This window comes from Xiphias gladius, chromosome 22 (assembly GCF_016859285.1).
Source record: "Xiphias gladius isolate SHS-SW01 ecotype Sanya breed wild chromosome 22, ASM1685928v1, whole genome shotgun sequence".
NCBI lineage: Eukaryota > Metazoa > Chordata > Actinopteri > Istiophoriformes > Xiphiidae > Xiphias > Xiphias gladius.
This window is the reverse complement of record NC_053421.1, coordinates 2607673-2620568: the sequence shown is the minus strand read 5'-3', so window position 1 is coordinate 2620568 and position 12896 is coordinate 2607673. Positions and strand designations below refer to the sequence as shown.

The window sequence follows — 12896 nt, the reverse complement described above, 5'->3', positions numbered from 1 at the left end:
CTTTAAACCGATGGTTGTCTTATGTAGTGTTGCCTTTCTTTTTACTCGCTGATAACATTTTTGTGAATGAAAATTGTGCACAAACAGAGTGAAGCAGGTACCCTTATATAGCCGTTTATGGGCATAGAATATGCTAATGATCAATGTCATACAATTTACAACAAGTTATGGAAGTTTGGTAATCTTATTTGGAGAAGTTTAGGATTAGAATATGAAAATTCTGGCAAGAGGCCCATTTATTCAACAAAATTCACTGTCATCATATTTAATCTCTTTTCCTACAATTTTCACTCCTGATAACTAAAACATGATTAATGTTTTTTTACCAGGTTGAGTTAAGGAAACTCAACTTGGTTAGAGTTAGGGAAAGGTCTTGGTTAGATAATAAAGCGATGAACATCGACTTGAACCAATGCATTCACTTGTTCAATATTTACCCCTAACTACGATCTTTCACTAACCTTAACCAAGTGTTTGAGTATCCTAAACCAAAAAAAAAGCCCGCCCTTTGGTGTCAAAGAGATGATCGCTGATTGTTTTTTCCCTTCTGATATTAAGGAACAGTGATAATGACCACAAGTTACTCTGCACCTTAATTTAAAGCAACCGTTTGTGATCCCTTTTCCTTCTGCCAATCCTGTACAAAACACAGGTTAATTACAGCAGCTGTAAGATTATGACATTTAAAATGAGGCATTTAAAAGGTACTGATAAAATTCAGTGTGACTTTTATCAATACCTTCTTTATACAATTACAATTACCCAGTTTGTATTTGTGTAGATTTGTGGGATGTCACACACCTGTAACTGGCAGGCGATCATTACTATTCAACAAAAGATAAGGGAAAGTTATAAAAATCAACTTGTCAATCTTTAAAACACTTTCATTTTGATCATAAATCACTTTATGTGAGTCAAATCACAAGTTACATCTGAAGTCTACATCACTAACTCTAGTACCCAAAGGACCATGCAGTGTATTACAATTGAAGCTTTATTAATGTAGATTTTGTGGATTTTCCTGTCACTTTACTCAGTGAGGTCATTGGTGAGATCAGGTAATGTGGTGACATTGCAAAAGAAGTGAGCTGGGGCAAAAAAAACGATTATCACATAATCAAACAGGTGGTAAGGAAATACGGATGTTAGTCAGACTTAATTCAAACAGAGAACCAAAATTAGTGTTAAACTATTACCTTAAGTGTCGGTAACATCCATAACATCTTACAGACTAATGTCTTGCTTCAACATGAAAGTGTCCTTGAAAAATTTAAAAAACTGCTGCATTTCTTTATTCTGTCACCTCTGTTTAATTTTGACATAGCAGTAGCCTACATTATCACTGTGATTGGAATGTTACAATGCAAACATTTTCAAATTAGAAAGGAACTCAGTAGAGCGCATACCTCTACCAAGGTCCAACAATCCTACACGTCTGTGTTGCTCCACCAAATCCAGATTGTTATCTCAATTTGCATCAAATTGTACAAACTAACCCCTGAATTTTAAGTACAGAATTTAGAATATTTTTAGAAATAAATGCAAATTAAAAGATTCTGTACTATCAAAATATTTTAGTAAAATCAAAAGTTACTGTAAAAAATATAATTAAAAAAATAACACTTGCATTATAGTGAAATAATACCAACACAAAATGTTCCCTAGACACGATTATTAGGAACCCGTGACTTGGTTGCAGAACCTTTGTGAAAAATGACAGCCTCTAAACATTTCTTGTAGCCATCTAGAAGCTTCTTGCACCTGTCTGCTGGTAGCTTCTACCACTATTCCATTACTATATCTTCAAGCTCCTTTAAGTTCGCAGGAGACCTTTTTGAAATGGCAGATTTTCAGCTCTCTCCAAAGGTTTTAAATCTGATTTAGGTCAGAACTCATTGCTTGCCATTTCAAAACAGTCCATCTTTTCCTTGTCAACCATTTATTTTGTGCTGCTGGATGACCTTTACCTCAAACCTAGTTCTCTGACACTGGGTAACACATTTTGCTCTTCAATGCCTTGGTAATCTTCTGATTTCATCTTTCCTTTGGTACATTCAATGCTTTCAGTACCAGAGTCAGCAAAGCAGCCCCACAGCATGATTTAACCATGTTTTACTGTACGTAGGGTGTTCTTTTCCTTATGGACTTCTTTGTGTGGCCTATAAACAAACTGATGCACTGCATTCCCAAAGAGCTCTACTTTGGTTTCATCTGTCCAAGGAACATTATCCCAGAAAGACTTTGGCTTATCTATGAACGTTTTTGCAAACATTAGTCTTGCCTTTTTATCCCTTTGTCCTCCTGGGCCTTTGCCCATGGAGCCCTACTTGGTTTAGTGTGTAGGTTATGGTACGGGCTGAAACCACTACTCCAGATTGCTCTAGTTCAGCCTTAAGCTCTTTAGATTTCTTGTGTGGTGTTTTTTCCACAATGTCAATGAGTTTCTTCATAGCAACACATCCCTGAAGGGTCTTAGCGGTTTTATGACTGTGAAACTTCTTGATAACATTACAAATTGTTGAAACAGGGATTTCAAGATCTTTGGTGTTTGCTTTGTAGCTTTTGGCAATGTTGTGTTCTTAGCATTTCCGATGCTCTCAGACAGCTCTCTTGTCTTTGCCATTGTGAAACAGAAACTGGGAACAATCAGCCCCTTTTGTATGCACTGAAACCATCATTCATTGGTTAATTCAGGTCATGTGAACACAAAAATTAAGCACCGGTGAGTATGATTTGTTTTTTATTTTGTTTGAGGAGCTAATTTAAATTCATCAAAGGGGTGCCAATAATTGTGTCGGGCGTAGATTTTATGTCTGTATTTTTTATTTCACTATATGAAAGCATTTTTTTTGTTGTTGTCGTTCAATTAACTTTGCACATTTTATTGAATATTTTAATTATACAAAATTGGTTGAATTGCATTCATTTCTGTAGATATGCTAATTTCTCTACTTAAAATTCAGGGATGCCAATAATGTCAACCAGGACCGTAGATTTGAACACCATAAATAAGTCTAACTTTTTTACATCAAGATCTATACGTTATTTCCTGAGAAATTGAGTTCTTCCCTTCCCCATCCCTCCATCATGATTGGTGGAAATTGGTTCAGTAGCTTTTGTATAGTCCTGCTGACAAATGTGTATTGTGATTTTTGTCAAATTCATTAAAAATTACTTGAAAATATACTTAGTAACAGTTTTCACAGCCAGTAGTGGTCAGCTGGCAAAAAAAAATGTATATGAGAGGAGATTAGCCAGCTAGTGGTAGTGCTAGTACAGCTACCCTTGTTGGTAGTGGAACACTTGTGAGAGTTTCACCTCCACATAGAGTTTTTTAGATAGTCTTGACATTTGGCCTGTTTACAGCCTGTCTGATCATCTGACTGCTCGGGTTTCTTCCACAGATTTTAGCATTTGCTTTGGTGAGTATCATAACTGATAGATATGATGTCCAAAATCTTAAAAATAAGATGTGATTAACCAAAATGATCCTTACGGGTGAAGGTTAAGACAAAGAGCAGCTAGTGGTAAAGGTTGACGGCAGCATTATGGACTTAAGGAATGCACGTGTGTGTGTGTGTGCGTGTACTTGTATGACCATACATCGTGAGGACCAGCTTGAATTTTAAACCATTCGAGTGAGGACATTTTGGGAATGTGAGGACATTTTGGCTGGTCCTCACTTTCTGAGGGTTCAGTCTTGGATTTAGGGTTAGGGTTAGGATTAGGGTAAGGATTTAGTAATAATGGTTAAGGTTAGGATAAGGGGCTAGGGTAATGTATTATGTCAATGAGTGTCCTCACAAAAATAGTACAAGTGTATGAGTGTGTGACTGTGTGTGAGTGTGTATTTGTGTGTGTGTCTTCCGGAAGCAGAGGGGGGTACTTTTGGTGGTGGCAGGCAGGCAGTGCTTTGATGTGGTTGTGACTGGCAACACTCTCTGACTGTGCAAGCCAAGCAGACACACCCCTTGGAATCTGATCTCTACAAAGAACTATCTTTACATCTCTCTCTCTCTCTCTCTCTCTCTCTCTCTCTCTCTGTACACACAACCTCTAAACACACCACACACCCACCCACCAACACACACACAGATCTACCTTGACATAAATCTGCTTTATCCACCTCCTCTCCTCCTAAACTGGCATCCTTCCAGCTGGTCAGGATTGGAACATTGTGCAGATGTGCACAAAATCACCAATTTGACGTACGCCTCAGGTCTTTTCATGGACCAGCACTGCAGTGTAGTCATGTTCGTTCTCCTGTCAAACTTCATCGTCCTCTCATCACTCTTCCTTTCCCTATCATTCTCTCTATTTTCTCCCTCTCGCTTCATTCTCTCCTCCTCATTCTTGCCTTTCCTGCTTCACTCTCAGTGATCCCCTCTCACATTGACAGTGAGTTTTCTTTTTCTAAATTTCCTTATCCATCTCTGTCAATGATGACTACTGATGGAGTGAATGAAAGGCATATGTCTGGCATTTGAGAGATTTTTTTTATATGATCTGCCTGTTTGTTGGTTCGTCTCGTAGCATTATTAGCATATCTCTCCTTGTTTGGGGTCTACAGGGGCATTTTTCAGCAGTATCTGTCAAGCTTGACATTCAAATTTGTTGCTTTTTGTTCATGATTTTGGCAAAAATATGTGAAATTAGCCACAATGTGAACTGTCTGCTCTGTGAAATCTCTGCTCACCGAATACAATTTAATCTTTTTGTCATCAGCAAGGGTTTAGGAGCCCTTCAGTCCATAAAAAACTTTAGGAAACACAAATTCATTTTCCTCCTCACTTAGTTCGAATCAGTTTAATCTTCTGTAAGAGTATTGCCATAGTATCTAAATAAAATTCTATAAAAATGAAAATAACTGCTACAGAAAAAATAGATTATGTGGAAAAAAATCAAATCTGTTGCTCTAGCAGGGATCATCTGTGTGTCACTGTCTCTCTCTGTTGAGTTTCTGTGTGTGTGTGTGTGTGTGTGTGTGTGTGTGTGTGTGTGTGTGTGTGTGTGTGTGTGTGTGTGTGTGTGTGTGCACGTTAGGGCAGTCTCTCAGTTACAGCTCTCAGCAGCAGTAATAAAAGATGAGACATTGCAGCATGCAGCTCATTCAGTGATTATCTTGAAGTGTCTGACTGGAGGTTATATCACATTGACATGAGTATTCAGACCTTTTGCTATGACAGTTTAGCTCAGGTGTCTCTGATTTCTCTTGATCATCTTTGAAGATGTTTCCACACCTTGACTGGAATCCACCTGTGGTAAATTGATTTGATTGAACATGATTTAGAAATGCGGACACCTTTTTATATGTCTCCCAGTTGACAATGCATATCAAAGCACAAACCGAGCCATGAGGTCAAAGGAACTGCCTGCAGAGCTCAGAGACAGGATTGTGTGGAGGCACAGATCTTTGGGAAGGCTACAAAAAAATTCTGCTGCATTGAAGTTTTCCAAGAGCACAGTGGTTTCCATAACTCTTAAATGGAAGAAGTTTGGAACAACCAGGACTCTTCCAGAGCTGGCTACCGACTTTCCCCATCCAAACTGACAGAGCTTTAGAGGATCTGCAGAGAATGGCAGAAAATCCCCAAATCCAGGTGTGCAAAGTTTGTTGTGTCATACCCAAGAAGACCCGAGGCTGTAATCAGCAAAGGTGCTTAAACTGTGAGGCTTGTTCATTTGAGGGTTCCTTGTCAGATTCACCAAACTCTCTTAACAGGATGAAATTCAATGTACTGGACAACACATTCCTGACTTTATCAGTGGCATATTCAATACCCCTAAAATTGTAGTATTAGGCTCCCTATTCCACTCTGTTTGTGGGCCGGTTTCAGTCACAGAAATGTTACCAAAGATTAAAAGAAGACTTTCGCATGACAGAACCACTAGTGTTGCTGTTGGAAATTATTGGCAAAAAGATGACAAGTTTGACAATGTCAGTAGTAGTATTAGAGGACCGAAAACAATTACAAAATATTAATAGTACAACTGTCAAAAATGTGTCATCAGAGCAGCATGGCACTGTGACAGAAATGAAGAGTGAATGGTTTTACATAAGGTTAAATGCTAAAAACTTCTGAAAGCAAGGTGGTCCATTACAAATATTAGAGATGGTCAAGGGGATGTGGCAATCATGGAGGTATTAGACAAGAGAACATTATAGCTCACAGTAGGCGATGTTGAAATACTGGATAATACAGGACAGAGATCTGTATTACCTGTATTATAAAAACTCTGAGGCAGCTGTCAGAGAGATCATTTTCATGCAACTGAACTTTAGAAGCTGCTCTGCCAAAATATGCTAGTAAAAATCATAAAATCTTAAAAACCTCTCAATAAATTGACAAGCCAAGGATGATGATATCAGTTTTGCATTAAGTCTGTTCAAGTAATATATTTTATTTTAGTTAATTTTAGTACCATATTTGGTATCATATTTAAACTACATTCATCATTCAGATTAAGTTCTTACATGAGGCCTATTGTGGCCATTGTATTCCCACATTTCATAATTATTACGAGCCCCCAGCTGAGCGCCGCTGTGTTGGAGTTCTCCCCAGATAACGAGAGGGTCATCTCTATGCGACTGCAACTTGCTGAGACGCAAGGCTATTATTGTTGTTTGTGCTTATGCAACAAACATCAGTTCAGAGTATCCAGCCTCCTTGGAGACTCTGGATGGGGTCATGGGGACTCAACGCTCAATGCTTACATGGGCACCGATTGAGAAACGTGGAGGGGGGTGATTGGAAGGAATGGCCTGCCTGATCTGAACCTGAGTGGTGCTTTACTGGTCTTCTGAGCTTGTTATGAATTGGCTATAATGAACACCAAGTTCAAGCATAGGGTGTTTTATAAGAACACCAGAACATGCTTGGCGCAAGATGCTATGAACACTCGGGTGAAGAGCTGAGCAGAGTTGTCAGCTGATGGTGAGTTGTATCAGATGGCGAGGGAGCCTGCTGGTCAGACCTGGTACGCCAAAAAGTTTAGCGAGAGTGAGCTAGGAACACCCGGCTGAGGTCCCTGTCAACAAGGTCTTCGACTTCCACCTCCAGAAGAACTTGTCATACATCCCGGGGACGTTAGGGACATGGAACTGACACGGTTGCAGATGCAAAAAATCTGAGAGTGGGAGGATTTAAGGGAAGCTATAGAGAAGGTCTTTCTTTGGGCTAAAGAAGTTGTGGCAAACCATTAAATTACTCAAGAAGGGAAAGCAGGGCTTTGCCCCAGCTGTGGAAATAAAACTTTGAGGAACTCATTAACCAAATCAACATGTCCTCTGAGGAGGAGGCAGAGTTTGAAGACTTGAGGGATGCCTAACTCATATCTCTGGCAGAGGTCACTGATTTAGTCAAAAAGCTCCTCAGAAGCAAGGCGCCAGATGTAGATGAGATTTGATCTGAGACGCTGAAGGCTCTGGACATTGTTGGGCTGTCTTGGCTGACGTCTCTTCAATGTTGCATGGAGGTCTGGGACAGTGCCTGTGTACTGGTAGACTAAGCAGGTTGTTCCAATATTTAAAAAAAGGGGACCGGATGGTGTGCTCCAATTATCAAGGTATCACACTGCTCAGCCTCCCTCGGAAAGTTTATGACAGGGTTTTGGAAAGGAGGCTGCAACTGATTGTCGAACCTTGGATCCTGAAGGAGCAATGCGGATTCTGACCTGAGCATGGAACAATGGACCAACTCTTTACCCTTGCAAGGTTACTGGAGAGGTCATGGGTGTCCATCCAGTTTACATGTGTTTTTTGAACTTGGAGAAGGCTTACTACCATGTCCCTCAGGGTGTCCACTTTGGGGACCTCAGAATTACTCTCTGCTTTTTGCGGACAATGTGGTTTTTTTGGCTTCATCAGACCTGTGGCATGAAATGGGGCTGTTTGCAGCTGAATGTGAAGCAGCTGGGAATAGTCAGCAACTCCAAGTCTGAGGCCATGGTTCTCTGCCAGAAAATGGTGAATTGCTCCACTCCAGTTGAGAGTGAGCTGCTGCCTCAAGTGAAGGTGTTTAAGTATCTTGGGGTCTTGTTCACTATTGAGGGTAAAATAGAGTGTGAGATTGACAGGCGGATTGGTGCAGCATCAGCAGTAATGTGGGAATTGTACTGGACCTTTATGGTGAAGAGGGAGCTGAGTCAGAAGGCAAAGCTTTGGGTTTACCAGGTCAAGCCTCACCTATAGTCATGAGCTTTGGTTAGTGACCGAAAGAATGAGATTACGAATACAAGCGGAGAGAGAGAAGAAGTCAAGTTAATAATGAGCTTTGATGCAATATGAATGCGTACAGATGGAGAGGAAGAGGAGGAGAGAGGAGCACGGTGCATAAATGGAAGTCACCTGGCAGTCTAGGCCTATAGCAGCATAACTAAAGGTTGGTTCAAGCCTAGCCTGAGCCAGCCCTAACTGTAAGCTTTATCAAAAAGGAAGAATTTAAGACTACTCTTAAATGTGGAGAGGGTGTCTGCCTCCCGGACCCAAACTGCTAGATGGTTCCACAGTAATCTTTTTGAGACAGGATGTGCCTGATTTTTGCATTGTTACATAGGTGAGAAAAGACAGTCCTTGAAGTTTGTTTTATGTGGGAGTCAAATAACATATCCTGATCAAAGATAACTCTGAGATTCCTAGCAGTGGCGCTAGAGCCAGGACTGCCATCTAGAGTAACTATATCATTAGATAATGTGTTTCTGAAGTGTTTAGGGGAAAGCACAATCATTTCAGTTTTTCTTGAGTTTAACAACAGAAAGTTGCTGGTCATCCAGGTCTTTATGTCCTTAAACCATGCTTGAAGTTTAGCTAACTAATTTGTTTCATCGGGCTTCACTGACAAGTACAATTGGATATCATCTGCATAACAATGGAAGTTTATGGAGTGTTTCCGAATAATATTGCCCAAAGGAAGCATATATAAGGTGAAAAGAACTGGTCCAAGCACAGAATTTCGTGATTAACTTTAGAGTATATGGAGGATTTATTGTTAACATGCACAAACTGAAATCGATCTGATAAATGGGATTTAAACCAGCTTAGAGCGGTTCCTCTAATGCCAATTAAATGTTCCAGTCTCTGTAATAGGATATGATGGTCAATGGTATCAGATGCAGCACTAAGATCAAACAAGACAAGCACAGAGACAAGTCATTTGTCCGATGCAATCAGAAGGTCATTTGTAACTTTCACCAGTGCTGTCTCTGTGCTATAATGCACTCTAAATCCTTACTGAAAATCCTCAAATAAACTATTATCATGCAAAAAGTCACACAACTGGTTGGCGACAGCTTTCTCAAGGATGTAAGAGAGAAAGGGAAGGTTAGAAATGGGTCTGAAGTTGGCTAAAATATCTGGATCAAGAGTATGCTTATTAAAAAGAGGTTTAATTACAGCTGTTTTAAAAGATTGCGGTACATAGTCTGTTAAGACATATTGAGTATATCTAATAAAGAGATGCTAACTAAGGGTAAACTTCTTTAAGCAGCCTAGTTCGGATGGGGTCTAGGAGACAAGTTGATGGTTTAGATGAAGACATTGTTGAAGTTAGTTGGTGAAGGTCGATGGGAGAAAAACTGTTGAATTATTTTTTTTTTTGGCATATCATGGGTTGAAAATGGCTCAACACGCCATCTACTGTTTAAATCATCCTGAACCCTGCAAGGCCAATGATGACATAATCATTATAAATATGTAAGTCATGAGATTTAAATTTTAAAAAAAGCACTTGCTCTGAGGTGGACGGACCAACTCCCCAGCACCCGTCCTTGAGTGGGAAACCCCACTCATTTTCAAACATATATTGATCGAGACATATCCTTCACAGGAATTTGTGCTAACCCTCTATTACCCTATATTATTTTTCCGTTTTGGCAAAATGTTTGTGCTTTTGGCAGCTGTAGAAGCACCACCGCACTGCATTCTCTCCCATCAGGTTCTCATATGGTTCAGTAATGGTTGCAGATGGCAGCAGGTCCCTCGATAGCAACACACTGCTATGTACATTTGCAATGGCCTGGGGATGTCACTGAACAACTCCTCACACATCCACAGGTGTAGTTTTCACATAAAACTACCATACAAACTGCATAATTAAAAAGTACTTACAACTGTGCTTTAGAAATGGTACAAGTTTTCCTTCTCTGACTTTTGACACGATGCTAGTGACCCCTCAGCATATTGTGAAGTCTTCTAACTCCATAGCTAAGTTGTTAAATTGGAAAATTATCTCTCAGGTGCCAAATATTCCTTTCAAACACTTTCTATACAAGTATCAGTTCTTTTCTTCATTAATTTCTGCTGGGTAACAATTATTTCTGTTCAACTATTGACAGAACAGTAATGCTTGTCACGTGGAACTGACTGACTCCATCCATCAATCCGCTGACTTGAAAACTGACCGAAAACTTTTCAAATAAAGCAAATTTTTCATCTTTTGAAGTTTCATTGTGAGAAGGATTGGCTCAATAAACCAGTGCCGATATAAACCTTTGATTTGAAAGTAGACATCAATCAGGGTCACACACCTCTGTTTGCTGATTATATTAATTAATACACAAACTGGGAAACGCCTGAATTGATTCTAAATCCATAATTGATCAGATTCAAATTATTTCTGTTCATCAAAAACTAACATGATCCTCAGAATCTTCTCTCCTTGCAGGGCTTAATTCACTTACATCTTTCCTGTTGGCCGACTCTTAACTGTAATTCAGATAAAAGTGATGCACTTTGGCCTTTCATGTACCGGACCAGTCTGCTAGTTGGTGATTAATGAACCACTTCTCTCTCCAGCACCATGAACTCTGGCCTGGACTTAATTAAAACTCAGCTGTTGACCACCAATCCTAAAGTTCTTCCCACAACCTTTGACACTTTTAGAATAAAAAGAACAAATTGGTTTCTCGCCGATTAATAATTTACAAATGAAAAGGAAGTAACAAGCCCATGGCAGGGATCTGCATCCTCCTCGTGCTTTGAGAAGGCTGCCACCGCCATCCCTGAGCATGAGGCAGTGGTGTCTGCTGGGTGATTGATGCCTATTGTCTACTCTGTTTTTGTTTTTCAGGTAGCTACTGTCATTACAGTGTCACCTCGGTGCTCCTGCCCAGTCTGATCCCTAACCTGAGCAGCTGGTTTCCAGTAGGAGGGAGCTGCCCTGCAACAAAATCTCTACTCCATCATCTCTGGCTCTGTTTACATGTGCTTAAGTCTGGGGATGGAGGCCTTTCTCAGCATACCAATTTGTCAAGAGGTAGCCCCAGTCTGAGCCTCTTGTGTAATAATCATTGTGCTTATTTATTTTTTATGCTGTGGCTGTTTCCTGTGACTCGGATGTTATCATCATTGCTGAAGTCACAAATGTGACCTTAGTCATTACACCAGGGGCACAAGCTGGGGGGTTTCCTGTCTTGAATGTGATGGGTTGCTATTGTATATCACACACCTGCAGCTCCTATCTGTGGTGTTTTATCATAAAACCGGATGAAAATGGATCAGAAGCTTCAGGGTGAGACAAGGCAGCTTGAGCTCTACTGTCTTCACTGGTGTACCGTATGCTCCGTTTTCTTTATGTATTTTTATTGAAATGAACTTCATATGTATCAGCTTGTAGTGTAAATGAATTAGTATTATATTGTACCGTTTCTTGATATTGTTAAATATTGTTTGGTCATATACATATATGTATACAAATATCTTCCACAATAAAAGTCTGAATTCAACAGCAAAAGGAAGTTCTGGCTGTTTTGTGTTTGACCTAAATGGTAGGGAATATTATAAGACTCGCTATTTCTATGTGCGTTTATTTATGTCAGCTATAATGAGACTGTCATCCCATAAAAAATGACCCCAAGCTTGGTGGTCCAAGCAGCTTATGACGACCCATAGATGCAGTACATTTTATTGTTAAGTGACCTTGAGCAATCCTGTGATACAGCATCACTCATTTCGGCAAATGCCCGAAAAGACCGTATATTTATGTTTTTTTTCAAGTGACAAAGCCTTCTAGTGGTTGTAGTACATATGACAGGAGCAAAGTCAGGTGAAATTGTCTGCCTGGGGAGGCGGTTGGTTTGGATGAATGGGTGGATGAAACAATTGCCTTTAACACAGGAGCCTGCTGTTCGTTTCCGGACAGCAATGTCGTTTCAAACCTATACTACTATGTTTGGAATCTTCTCAACTTCTTTGTTAGTGTGGGCATTTCTTCCTTTATGTGATGGGACTGTTTACCTTGGCTACTGCAAACAACGAGTGTTCACATTGCTTATTACCTCTGCCAAGGAGGTTATGTAATCACCCATGTGTGTTGGTTTGTGTGTTTGTTTGTTGGTTTGTTTGTTTTTGTTTGTCAGCAGGATTACACAAAAAGTACTGAACCAATTTTCACTGAACCTGGTGGAGGGATTGGTCATGGGCCAGGGAAGAACACATTACATTCTGGGGCAGATCGGGATCATTTACTCTGAATGTGTTCTGTGTTTTTTCCTCTGAAGTCTGGTGTATGTTGTTTGACATTGGCCTTGGCAAAGGCAAAGGCAAAGGTCTGTGCCCTACTGAGCACATTTTCTAATTCTCACTTTGCTTATTTTTATCCCCATGGCATGGTGACTGTATATGTGACCCTTATGTATTTTTGTACCAGGGTCAAATGTTGCCATAGTCTTTGCTTGAATGTGGGCTAACAGTCAATACCCTATTAGAAACTTTAAACAGCAGTCCAACATTTTGAGAAATATGCTCAGTGGTGTCATAGATAGAGTCAGATGAGAAGATCAATATCCATTTAATTTTTTGTGTGCCCACTATAGAGAGAGGTCTGATATGTATTAACCTCAAGAGTCATGTGGCTGTGGGTAGGTCAACAAACAACTGTAACTTCGTACTAGGATCATTT

General features: G+C 40.0%; 1 protein-coding gene across 2 annotated transcripts in view; it reads left to right on the top strand.

Moving 5' to 3' along the window:
* The window catches only part of tsnare1 (T-SNARE Domain Containing 1), a 178246-nt gene extending 166542 nt beyond the window's left edge, over positions 1-11704 (top strand). For both annotated transcript variants that reach the window (XM_040118152.1, XM_040118151.1), the window contains one exon: positions 11067-11704. The gene's annotated coding sequence lies outside the window, so the exon portion shown is untranslated. The remainder of the gene's footprint in view (positions 1-11066) is intronic.
* Positions 11705-12896: the final 1192 nt, after the last annotated feature.